General features: G+C 31.6%; 2 protein-coding genes across 5 annotated transcripts in view; one reads left to right on the plus strand and one right to left on the minus strand.

The window, feature by feature from the left end:
- FBXO38 (F-box protein 38) overlaps nucleotides 1-12,271 on the minus strand; it is a 276,681-nt gene that overhangs the window by 153,063 nt on the left and 111,347 nt on the right. The gene's annotated exons all lie outside the window — the stretch shown is intronic.
- Nucleotides 1-12,271, plus strand: part of LOC308657259 (sperm-associated acrosin inhibitor-like) — a 52,911-nt gene that overhangs the window by 3,438 nt on the left and 37,202 nt on the right. The window contains exon 2 of one of the 4 annotated variants that reach the window (XM_081308794.1): nucleotides 956-996. The exons of the other annotated variants lie outside the window; for them this stretch is intronic. The gene's annotated coding sequence lies outside the window, so the exon portion shown is untranslated. The remainder of the gene's footprint in view (nucleotides 1-955; nucleotides 997-12,271) is intronic. 4 annotated transcript variants of the gene reach the window in all.

Raw genomic sequence — 12,271 nt, forward strand, 5'->3', positions numbered from 1 at the left:
TTTTGCATATGAGAACATGGTAATAAAATACTATCTGTTTCAACAAATGAGTCCTCACCAAACATTGCATCTGCCAGCACCTCAGTCTTAGAATTCATAGCTTCCAGAATGGTGAGAAATAAATGTTGGCTGTTCACATGCCACCCAGCTATGGCATTTTGTTATAGCATCCCAAACTAAGGACACTGATCCTTTTTTCTTTTTAATGTAGTCTGTGGTTGAACCTCTCTAGTGGATATTTCAGTTTAGTTATTGCATTGTTCAGCTCTGCGATTTCTGTTTAGTACATTTTTATATTTTTCTATTTCTCTGTTGAAATTCTCACATTGCTTGTTCATTATTTTCCTGACTTTGTTGAGCATCTTTCAGACAGTTGTTTTGAATTTTATGTCAGGTAAATCATATATATTCAGTTTATTAGGGTCAATTTCTGGATATTTTTCTTTTTCTTTTTTTTTTTTTTGGTCAATTTCTGAGGGTTTTTTTGGCTTTTTAAATTTTTATTTTTTATTTGTTCTATTTTTTTTATTCCTTTGTTTTTTTAAAGACACATTTCCTTGACTTTGAGTTTGTTTCAGCTCATTTTGTAAACCAGCCACCTTTCCCAGTCTTTCCTGACTGGCCTCATTTTGAGAATACACTTACCAATCAGCGCAGTGGAAGATGCTAGGAGCTTTTTGAACCTTTGTTCTGCTTCAAACACCTTTGTTCTCAGGTGTATAGAGTATACCAGAGTCTATCAGCTCCCTGGGACAGGCAAGTCAGATGCCAGTGCTTTGTAATTGTCCCAGGACAGTTAGAATTTTGGACAGAGTCTGTTTCTTTCATCTTTTTGAGAAGCTGCAGGTTGTGTTTTTTCTCTGCCTGCTCAATTCATGCTAAATCAGGTATGGGGTTGAGGCACATGCTATCTCATTATTTTAAAACTTCAGTCTTTGTTTTTCATACTTCTCAGGTTCCATAGTATACCAGCTATCATCCGGTGTTCTGAGGCAGGTAAGACAGGAGACAGTACCTCAAGGAGCTCCTAAGAAAATAAGGGTAGTGAATGCATGGCAATTTCTTTAAATATTTGTAGAATTGAAAACTTAATGGGTTAAAAATAAAAATGTTAGACTTAATGGGTTAAAAATAAAAATGTTAGACCCCAATCTCACACCAAATAGTAACTCAAAATGAGAACAAGAAAAAAATGTAATAGTGGGCAAAATTACATTACTGTGAGAAGAAAATGCAAAAGCAAACCTTGTGACATTGAATTTGGGAGCAGATTCTTCATGATGATATCAAAAGTATAAACAACAAAAGAATAAAAAAAGATAAGTTAGACACTATCAAAATTTATTTTTTATTTTTTTATTTCAAGAGACACCTCAAGAAAGTGAAAGAAAGGGCTGGGGATATAGATCATGATACAGTGCTTGCCTGGGATGTATGGGGCACTGGATTCATTCCAAAGTGCTGCAAAAAATAAACAAAAGAAGAGAAAATGAAGAAGAAAGGAAGGGAGGGAGGAAAGAAGAAAGAAAGGGAAGGAAGGGAAAGTCCAGAAAAAATATGTGAAAATCATGTATCTGATAAGGAACTTGCATCTAGAATAAGTAAAGAAGTTTGACAACTCAAAAATAAAGTGCTGAAAACCCTGGGTAATCACAGACCTGACAAGGGGAGGCAGACAAGGTATAATTGCACCTTTTGGTTAGCCATGGATGAAAGACTAGTCAGGTAATAAAGCTTATTCTTTATTAAGACAAGAAAAGCTCAAAGCATTTCAATTTTGAAGACAGTTTATTGCCCACTTTATTATATTTAAAAATTATAGTCATCTGAAAATTCTGACTTATGATATTGTCTGGAAGGTTTTGTTTCACTCTTCAACTAAGCACAAGGTTGTGTTTGCCTCAAAGCAAATTGTCCTTCAGATAAAACACAATTTCCCTGTACCATGTCAAGCCGGTGGTGGAATTGCATTTGTCTGTAAAGCAAAATGCAGTTTTCCTTTCATTTTGAATTTTCATTTTGAGTTTTACGAATCTCATAAGGGGACACATAAACTGAGGTTGATAAAAGCCTTACATGTGTCCACATCTCCAGTTGACAAGAATTAAAAGTCTGGTACTTGTGAAACTGTATAGCAGAGCTCTTGGTACTGAGTAGTTGCTCATTTACTATTGGAAAATAAATTTGACTATCAGATAATATGCTGTCAGATCCTTGAGGGGAGCAATCATACCTTGCTCTGTTTACTATCTAGCAGTATGCATAGATTCTGATATGTATGCTGGATGTTTAATAAACATGTCAACTCTCAAGGAACAAATACCTGTGTAACTATATCAATGTTTGCTAAGGCACGTCTTGTACAAGATCTATACAAAAGAAAAAAAATAATACTTGATTAAGTATCTATGGCTCAAGCTAACCTACTTTCAGACGTGGAAGTTCTAGGTTAAAACTGAAGTGTGTCTGTTCAAGTTTTAACAGGAATAAAACAGCTCTTTCACTGTGTTTATGGTTGTAGATGAAGAGAAACATAGTAGTTCCTAGCAAATATATCAGAGGACAAGTTATGGTTGCACAATAAAGTTCATTCTAATGGATATATAAAGAGTAGTACTTGTGATGCTGAGTAAATAGTCTTCATATTTTCACCCTTCCATTACCACAAATATTTATGGAATAGTGCTTGACATAGTGATTATGAAATAACGTTGTCTTCAAAGATTAATTCTATGTTGTTTAGTAAAATAGATTTTAAATATGTATTTGGGCTCACAGTTAAGCACAGTCCTCATTGACTGACAGAGATGAATGGACTACTACATGTGTTACCTGAAAATGGAAGAGCTGAGTCATGGAGAGTAGAGTTTCCTTCAACCCAAGTCTTTGTGCACACTTTAGAACCATTATGGGAGAAATAGGTAAAATCACAAATTGATTAAGCTGTATATGCTTCTTTGTGTCTGTTCTATTGGTTTACCCTGTACCCTAGCAAATATAGTAAAACAAAAAATTCCCACACTTTGGTATAGAATTTGCATTTCTTTCACTGCTAAACTTATTTTAGGAACAAAAGTGTGTAAGCTAGGTCACTAGTTAAAATTTCTCCAGAAGTACCAGAGCTTTCAACTGAAGATTTGATCCATTAGAACTGGGAGGGTCTCAGTTACCTATACTCTTCATATACACTAAAGTCAAATTGGAAACATTGCTCTGAGTAGGTTTCCTGACACTTTACCTGTGTGTGTGACCACACTGCATAATCACAAAAGTAAAGTTTATTTTAATAAAGTAAATACTATGTAACATGCAATACAAGTATTTAATGATTGAGAAATGTCTTCTATTTCAGGCTATAAATATATAATTAAATTAATGATCTTTCATATTTTCATCTAATATTTGAACAGACAAAAGTAAAAGTGTGAAATTAGAGGATTGAAAATTACAAGGATTTCCCAATCCTTATAGGTTCCCCTGGCTTTCAAAACAGGATTCACCTACTCATCTAGGACTTTTAATAAGACCCTAGAGGCTAATGTTCTGTTGAATCCAACAGCAGATCAGGATTATAAGAGGAGTCCTCTGAATGCTAGTGTCACAACACAAGGATTAGCATTTGTCAAGGTGTTTTAATTTTGTTATTATGTTCTCTGCAGAAAAAAGGGGGGGGGGAAGAGCAAGAGGTCAGTCCAAAAGCTTCCCCACAACTAAATATTTAAACAAGATATAAAGTGGAACTCTTGTACTCGACTTTACACAGTGTACCCTGCTACCCACCAGACCCTTCACATGTCCTCTGTCCTGCTGTGGGGCTTCTTTCTCAGTCCTGCCTGAGGACCTGAGGAAGGGGAGGAGAGAGAGCCACAGTTTATTTGAGTCTCCCACTTGACATCTATTGGTCTACTTCTAGGAATTATAAAAGATGATATTCAGTGAAGTATGGTTAATTGATTTTAAGTATTTGAAAACAAGCCAGCACCATATCTATGGCTCAAGCTAACCTACTTTCAGACGTGGAAGTTCTAGGTTAAAACTGAAGTGTGTCTGTTCAAGTTTTAACAGGAATAAAACAGCTCTTTCACTGTGTTTATGGTTGTAGATGAAGAGAAACATAGTAGTTCCTAGCATACTGGACTGTTAGTTCAACCAAGAGAAGCAAATGTTTACTAGTGTGTTCCTACTTATTTGCATGGCAAAATGTACAGTAATTATCATAGGTTTTGCCATCAGAAGCACAAATTGGACTCTTTGACTTGTTGCCAAAAAACAGTCTTGGGTAACTTTTACAGCCTGGCTGTATAATTAAGAAACAACAAAGGTATAAATAGAGATGATACATCTGAAAATAATCTTCCTAATCTTATTATTAAGCACCATACATGAAAATGACAATAAGGAATCTGTATGTTTTTATTATAGATCCATCACTAAATAAATCTCCCTGTAATCAGAAACCAAATGAAAAATAAAACATTTGAATAGCTTTTGCAGCTCTACCAGCTGCTCTCCTTAAATTCTATTCCACTCCTATTTCAGATTTAATCATTAGCCTCAATTTTACGTTTGTCATTCACCTTCTTTTCTTTGTATTTTCACCATATATGTAGTTAATACTAAAACTTTGTATTGTTAAAGTTTAGATATTTTTGAAATTTATATTCACCATCACAGATTCCAGTTTTTAAAAAATATTTTACCAAATATGTTACATTTATTAAAAGCTTTTATAATTGTTTATTGAAGTAATGTAACGATGTAATCTTTAACCTTAGTATACAATGCATTGTGTGCTAATTTGATTGCTACTAAAGAAAATTTTGTTACATTTTCACAATATTTTTATATATTGATGTATTTTGTACTTTGCATGCTAACATTTTATTTAGGGTGTTTGGATTTATACTAAAGCCTTACAAGCCTTTTCTTGTTAATTTTTAACAAGAAAAACTCATAAAACTTCTAAGCACACATAAGACCATCTCTTTGAATTAGTTGGTCAATTATTTTGTTACAATGTATGTAGATGGGTAGATTCTTAAATTATGCTTTCCTGTTGTTATAATGCAGTGGGACCTTTAAATCTATTCATAATAGACAAATAGTGGAAATGACTCAAGTGCCCATCAATTGATGAATGGATAAATAACTTTGATATGTGATCAACCAATGACATATTATTCATGAAGTACTGATTCATATAGCAATAAGGATAAATTATAAATTTATAAATAAATATAAATTGAGCCTATACTAAGTGAATAAAGCCAATTATGAAGATCACATATTATACAATTAAATTAACATAAAATGTCTAAAAATGGTAAACCTATAAGCAAAAACTACATTAGTGGTTTCCTAAAGTGGGAGATGCAGGGAATGGTGAATAACAGTAAATGGGTATCTGGAATGTAATTGTAGTATTACAAATGTGATAGTTTGTATCACAATTTAATTTTACTGCTTGATAAATTTAACTTTAAAAATATCATTGAATTATGGCTGGGAAAGGTGGCACATTTCTATAATTTCAGTGACTCAGGAGGCTGAGGCAGGAGGATTGCAAGTTTGAGGCCAGTCTCAGCAACTATGTGAGACTGTCTCAAAATAAAAAATGGAAATGACTGGAGATGTAGCTTAGAGGGAAAGAGCTCCTGGGTTCAATCTTCAATATTCCACATAATCACTGCATCATGAATTTTAATTGAGTGAATTTTATGGCATGAAGAATATGCTTTAATAACTTTATTAATAAAAGTACACACAGAATAAATTTAGGTAATATTTTTAAATATGCATTTAATTTTCAGGTAGACTAAAGGTAATGAAAACTATCCAAATCTCTATGAATCCTTTAAAAATTATACTAATTAACAAGAAAAACTCATAAAACTACATAAATCATTTGTATTCAGCATAGCCAGAAGACAAAAAAATAGCTACTAACTTGACATTATCATTATGTATAAAAATAACCAAATTTTGATAAGATTATCATTTAAACTCCAGTGCAAGCGAACTTCTTACAAAGAACAGAAGGTGGAGAACTGCAAAGAGAGAAGTGGAGACCTGGAACCTAAGGTGCAGCTAAACTCTCCCACAGAGTGTTCTGCCCACCACCATTCACAATCAAGGGGTTGAGGCGGTAGCTCAGTGGCCTTGCCTAGCACATGTGAGGCACTGCGTTTAATCCTCAGTATCGCATAAAAAATTAATAAAATAAAGGCATAATGTCTATATACAACTACAAAAATAAAACAAAACTAAATTTAAAAACAATCAAAAAGGCCTGGTTGACAAGGCTATGCTTGGAGGGAGGAAATTAAAAACAAGTAAGAATCATGGTGGAAATTTCAGAAAAGCATTCCTTTTCTGTGAAAGTTGAAAACAAAGAGGGGAAGGAAGAAATGAAAATGTAAACGGTACATGTAAAAGAAGCATGTGAGGAAGTTTAGAATAATGCAGTTCAAGAGAGAAGCAGTCCAAAGAATAAACATGTGCGTGTGCTTGCGTGTATACACACACACACACACACACACACACACACTCACACATAACCACATTTTCTATAGTGTCAGAAGAGGGCACTCTACTAGGAAACCTATAAAGGACTCCACATTACCAAACAATTGTGTCCATGAAAATTTAGGAAAAAATGTGGTTTCCATCTATGTAAAACTTCTTTAAGTAAAAAATAAACAACAAAAAATTGAGACCCAAATACCTAAAGCTGTAACCCCTAACCTCCAAAGTAGACAATCATAAAACAAAAGAAACCTTTCATGAAATGTTCATAATGAAAGGAGTTAAATAGTCACTAGCAAACTTTTGGGGATGTGAAGAAAAATCCTTCTACCTAATGTGAACTCTAGGACCAATATTGCTTGTTTAAAATATGCGTGAAGCAACACTCAATTGAAATCAGGCAAAGGATATAAGTTAAAATGAAAATATTTCAGGAATAAATATTAAATTACAAGGGGCCCTAATGCAGAATAAAGCTGAACAAATATTAAGGCAATAGAAAAATTATACTTACTTAAGCAACATTGAGCCTATTTTAGCATTTTACTAATAATGGGTTTATCCAAATAAGGGATTATTGAGGAAAGTTAATCAAAGAACTGATATTTGAGCATTTAATATATTTAACTTTTATTTAATCCTGAAACCCAAGTGGAAAAAATGTGGAAAATATCTCATGAAAAAGTAAAAAAATGCAACTTATATTGAAGAGGAAAATAAATAAAAGTAATTAAATGAATTCATTACTTGTGTATAAGGAATAGGTGAGAGAAAGAATAAATGTCATGACACTCTGACAAATCAGACACACACTAGAAAAATAATTGTTGTTTTTTTTTTAAAGCCAGCACTGTGACACACACCTGTAACTCCAGCTACTCAGGAAGCTAAGGCAGGAGGATTGCAAGTTTGAAGCCAGCCTGGTTAAATTAATGAGACCTTATCTCAAAATAAAATTTAATAAAAGAGGCCAAGTATATAGTTCAGATATAGAATGCTCCTGTATTTTATCCCCAGTAGCACAATAAATCAATAATTTAATAAGTAAATGATAATTATATAAATGAAGTATATAATTATATAAATATTCTGTTAGTTAAATATAATTTTTTTAAAAAACAGAGAACCCTAAGCATTGAAAAATGAATACAACTATGAGTAATTACCAGAAGAAGACTTTCTAAATGAAAAACATTTTATAGAACATAAAAACAAAGAAAAAAAACACATGGGAAATAGACACCAATAAGAAAGCATAGCAAAAGGTAATTTTATCATTATATATTATATGGCAAAATTATTTTTACCAAATTTACCTATTATATCAATACTTGAAAAAGGATTGAATTCACTAACTAAAACAGATTTTAAATTTGGCTATATTAATATACTATAAACTCAAGATGAGGTGAATTAAAAGGTCAAAATAAAGAGAGGCAAATGTATATTGGACAAGGATAAATCGTATTTTACAGAATAATTGTTGCCCTTATATAAATGTGTACAAAGAAGTATTCTGTTCATCTTAATCTTGCACTAATAACAGTTTAATAATAAATGATTTTTAAGTAATGCAGGCACTTTTTTAAAAGAAAACCAACACATAAATAATGATCACACCCCAATTTTTTTTGCAAAAAAAATAGCATAAACTTTACCACAATTATGTGGTGAACAACAGAATTGAGAAATCACAAAGTGTACTTCACAATCAGTCAAAACAGAGTTCAAGTAAAAGCCACTCAAGATGATAAGAAAAGGTACTTTAGAATGCTAAAGCCTACAATTAACAAGAAAGACAAAACGTCATAAATATCTAAATATTACATAACTGGAAAAGCACATTTATAAAACAAAAACTCAAAGAAGGGAATACAATGATAACAGAAGACTGTAGCATACCACTCTCAATTCAAGACAAGTCATTGGACAAGAAAGATGTTAGAATACACAGACTAAAGAATATAATTATAGATTTATGTATATATGTTGAATGAGATATTCTGATAATCTGGAATTATACTTTCTCCTCAAGGACACACTGGACATTCACAAAAAAAGGCTCTATGTTAGACGATAAGAATAGTCAGTAATTTTCATGTAGTTAAAATAAATTATATACTAATCATGATTGAATAACATAGGACATTAATAACAAAATTTTAAAAACACAAACAAATGGGCTAGGAAGAGTGCTTCCCTCACATGCACAAGGTCCTGGCTTCAATTCCTAGCACAGCAAAAACAAAACAACAACAACAACAAAAACACAAAAAGAAAGTTCATCACTCCTGAAATAAAAATATTTTAGAACATACTTGCATGAAAGGAAAAAATAAAAACTCAAGTTAGAGTACTCCTAAAATACAATTGAACGATAAAAAGCCTTATTAGAATCAATTTGATGCATTTAAAGTAGCAATCACACTCATACCTTTATGTACTTATCAATATCAACAAAAATGGAAAAAAAGAAAAAAATTAAATTTCCAATGAAAAAGTTAGAAACAGACAAATGGCTAAAAACAAAAGTCACAAAGAGGCAATTATAAAAATGAAAAATCATAAGTAAGTCCAGTAGATTGGATAAATAATACATCAATAACAGGTTCTTTGAAAAAAAAATTAGCAAGCTAAATTGATGAAGAAAGATGTAAAAGTCAAAACAATACAATGTAAACTAAGAAGCAAAATTTATTGAAATACAATAACTTAGAAAAAATTACTTTATTACAAAAAACCCCCAAATTTTATAAGAAATGGATGCTTTTACAAAACACAGTTTGTCAAATTTGACTCCATTGGACATAGAAAACTTAAAAGACTTGTTTCCACTTAAAAAGTGTAAGCATTTACTAAGCAAAATCACATACAAAAAATGGGCAAGCCCAAAGTATTTCAAAAGAGAGTCCAACTCTCAAAAAAGCATAGTCCCTGTATCATACAAACTGTTTCAGGGAATAGAAAAGTTAAGGAACATTTACACGTGTTGACAAAGCAAAAACCAAATATATACCTAAGCTTGATAAAAAAAAATAAAAAAATACCATTTTCAAATTATGCTGTTATTGAATAAAATATTAGTAAACAGGATCAAACACGATTTTTTAAAAAAGCAATGACTAAATGGGATCTTTTCCTAATAATTCAATATTAGAAAGACATTCATACAACACACAACATTAATAATATTAAGGAGAAAAAATAATTTGCTCATATCTATAAATATGGTAAAAATACTGACAAACTCAACATAAATTCCTAATAAAAATACTTAAGAATATAGAATTTAGTGGACACTCGTGAATCATTAAATCAGCCCCCTACTGAAGGCATTTTTGCTAAATAGAAAAAAATAAAATGTAAAAAAAAAGAAGTTCATTATTTCCAATATTATTTAATATTGTATTTGAGAACTCAATTAAAGGGCATAAGAAATAGAAATTAAAAAGTAAAGTTACTCATTGTATCTATTTGCAACAGTATGATTGAGGAAATGATTAAAATTTAATCAAACTATTAGAGAATGCAATACATTACCAGGATATAAAATTAGTATATAGGACTTCATTGTCTTTTTATTTACAGAAAATAGTCAGTTGGAAGATAAAATTCATGTCAAATGCACCTCTTTAAAATAACAACAAAGAAGACAAAGTAGCTAGGAATGTACTTAACAGGCAGTGCATAAATCTCTTGAAAAATTATAAACACTGCTGAATAAAACAAAAATATTCTTAGAAAATTAGAAAGATGTCTGTTTCAGATAAGATGAGGAAACATCTTTAACATAGTGTAAACAGATACCTTTAAGTTTACAGGGAAAAACAGACATTTATCAACAAGAAAATGTTGTAAAACAAAATCTGTAGGCTGGGTGAATTTGCTCTACTGGATGTTGAAACATGGTATAAAAGTTGTAGAATTTGAAAATGTGCTACAACTCAAAGAACAGCACAAAAGAGAAGAGAAAGTTCCTAAGTAGACTAAGGGCATTTGGGAGTTTAATATATGATGAAGGGGCACTTCAAATCACTGGGGCAAAGGTGGACATTTCAATAAATGATTTGGGGAAAACTTACTTTTCATTTCCAAAATTAAAAAAGAAATAAAGTTGAGGATGTTCCACATACTATATTTAAAAATAACTCCCAACATGTCTGAGTTAAGTACAAAATGAAGTAACAAAAACACTAGATACTACCAAGGGTGAATTCCTCTAAAATCAGATGGTTGAAAGTTTTCTAAAGGGGAGGGGAGGTGGGATAGTAGAGGTTAGGAAAGGCAGCAGAATACAACATACACTAGTATGGCAGTAGGTAAAAAAGTGGATGTGTAACCGATGTGAATCTGCATTATGTATATAGGGTAAAAATGGGAGTTCATAATCCGCTTGAATCAAATGTATGAAATATGATATGTCAAGAACTTTGTAATGTTTTGAACAACTAATAAAAAAACAAAATGAAATAAAATGAGAAAAAAAGAAAGTTTTCTAAATCTGACTCAATAACCAAATTTAACCTACATAAAAATATTCACATGGCAAACAAGCCCTATAATCAAGTTATAAGACCCTGGCACATTTTCAATACATTTAAAATGTATCAAAATAACAATAGAAAACCAAATCCCAAGAATAATGTACTTAGAATGTATAAGCAAAAAAAAAAAAAATCCTATAGAACATGAAAAAAATGGCTCTAGAATACATGAAAAGATGTCACATTTCATTTATGATTAGAGAAATACAAATAAAACTTTCACTCCTACACACGATATCCACAAAAATTAAAAAAAAATAGTATATCCTGTTTGCAAGGCTGTGAGGACCAAGGTGCCATCATCATTGTTAGTGGGATCTTATTTTCCCATGTGGTAAAATTCGTGATAATATCTAACAACATCCCATATATTTTTACATGTTTTCCTACCATTTCCTTATCTAAAAATTTACTTCAAAAATACATATCCACAAGGTCATTGCAAATGTTGGAAACAATTTAAATACTGAAATACAAAAGATTGGATTAACTCTTGTACTTCTGCATGATGGAGTTCTATACTTCTAGTAAATAAAGAGTACTGTCTGCATGAGTAAAACCACTTCTGGAGTGCTGTATCTTATCCTACAGAAAGATACCAACTTAGATTCACTTTATAATGAGTTGTTTCTGTCATAGCAGTGAATATTGAAGTTTTTAAGGTTAGATATTTTCTACCTCCTTACAAATTAAAAGTAACTTACCTCTGTCTCATCATCAGCTTCCTGAGGCAATACAGGATCTGCAAAAAAAAAAAAAAAAAAGGATTAAATGACTGGTGTCTCCTTTGATATAGTCCCACCTATTGTGCGAATAAATGGATGCAGGTCTTTCAATTAGGAAACTGTGCCGTGAACTGAGCCTCCTATGTCACTGATATATATGGAAACAAGATTGCAAAACTGATTCTGAATTCTAAAATCAGCAGTGCTGATCTTACAGTATGGCTAACTCCAATATATTATATAAAATATTATATATATGTATGTGTGTATATATATATATATTATATTTTTTAAAACATTAACACCCTCTCTCAAAGTTATCATTTTCCTTGTTTCCTATGTTCTATTATGAGGAAACTGGCGCCCCAGAAAGACAACAACTTATATAAGGTCAGTCAAATATGAAGAGAACTAATCAGAATGTAGAGTCAAACTGTCTGCTCTACTTTTCAATAATTTTCCAAGGCCATCATTAAC

Source organism: Spermophilus citellus (genome assembly GCF_964194105.1).
Source record: "Spermophilus citellus genome assembly, chromosome: 1".
NCBI lineage: Eukaryota > Metazoa > Chordata > Mammalia > Rodentia > Sciuridae > Spermophilus > Spermophilus citellus.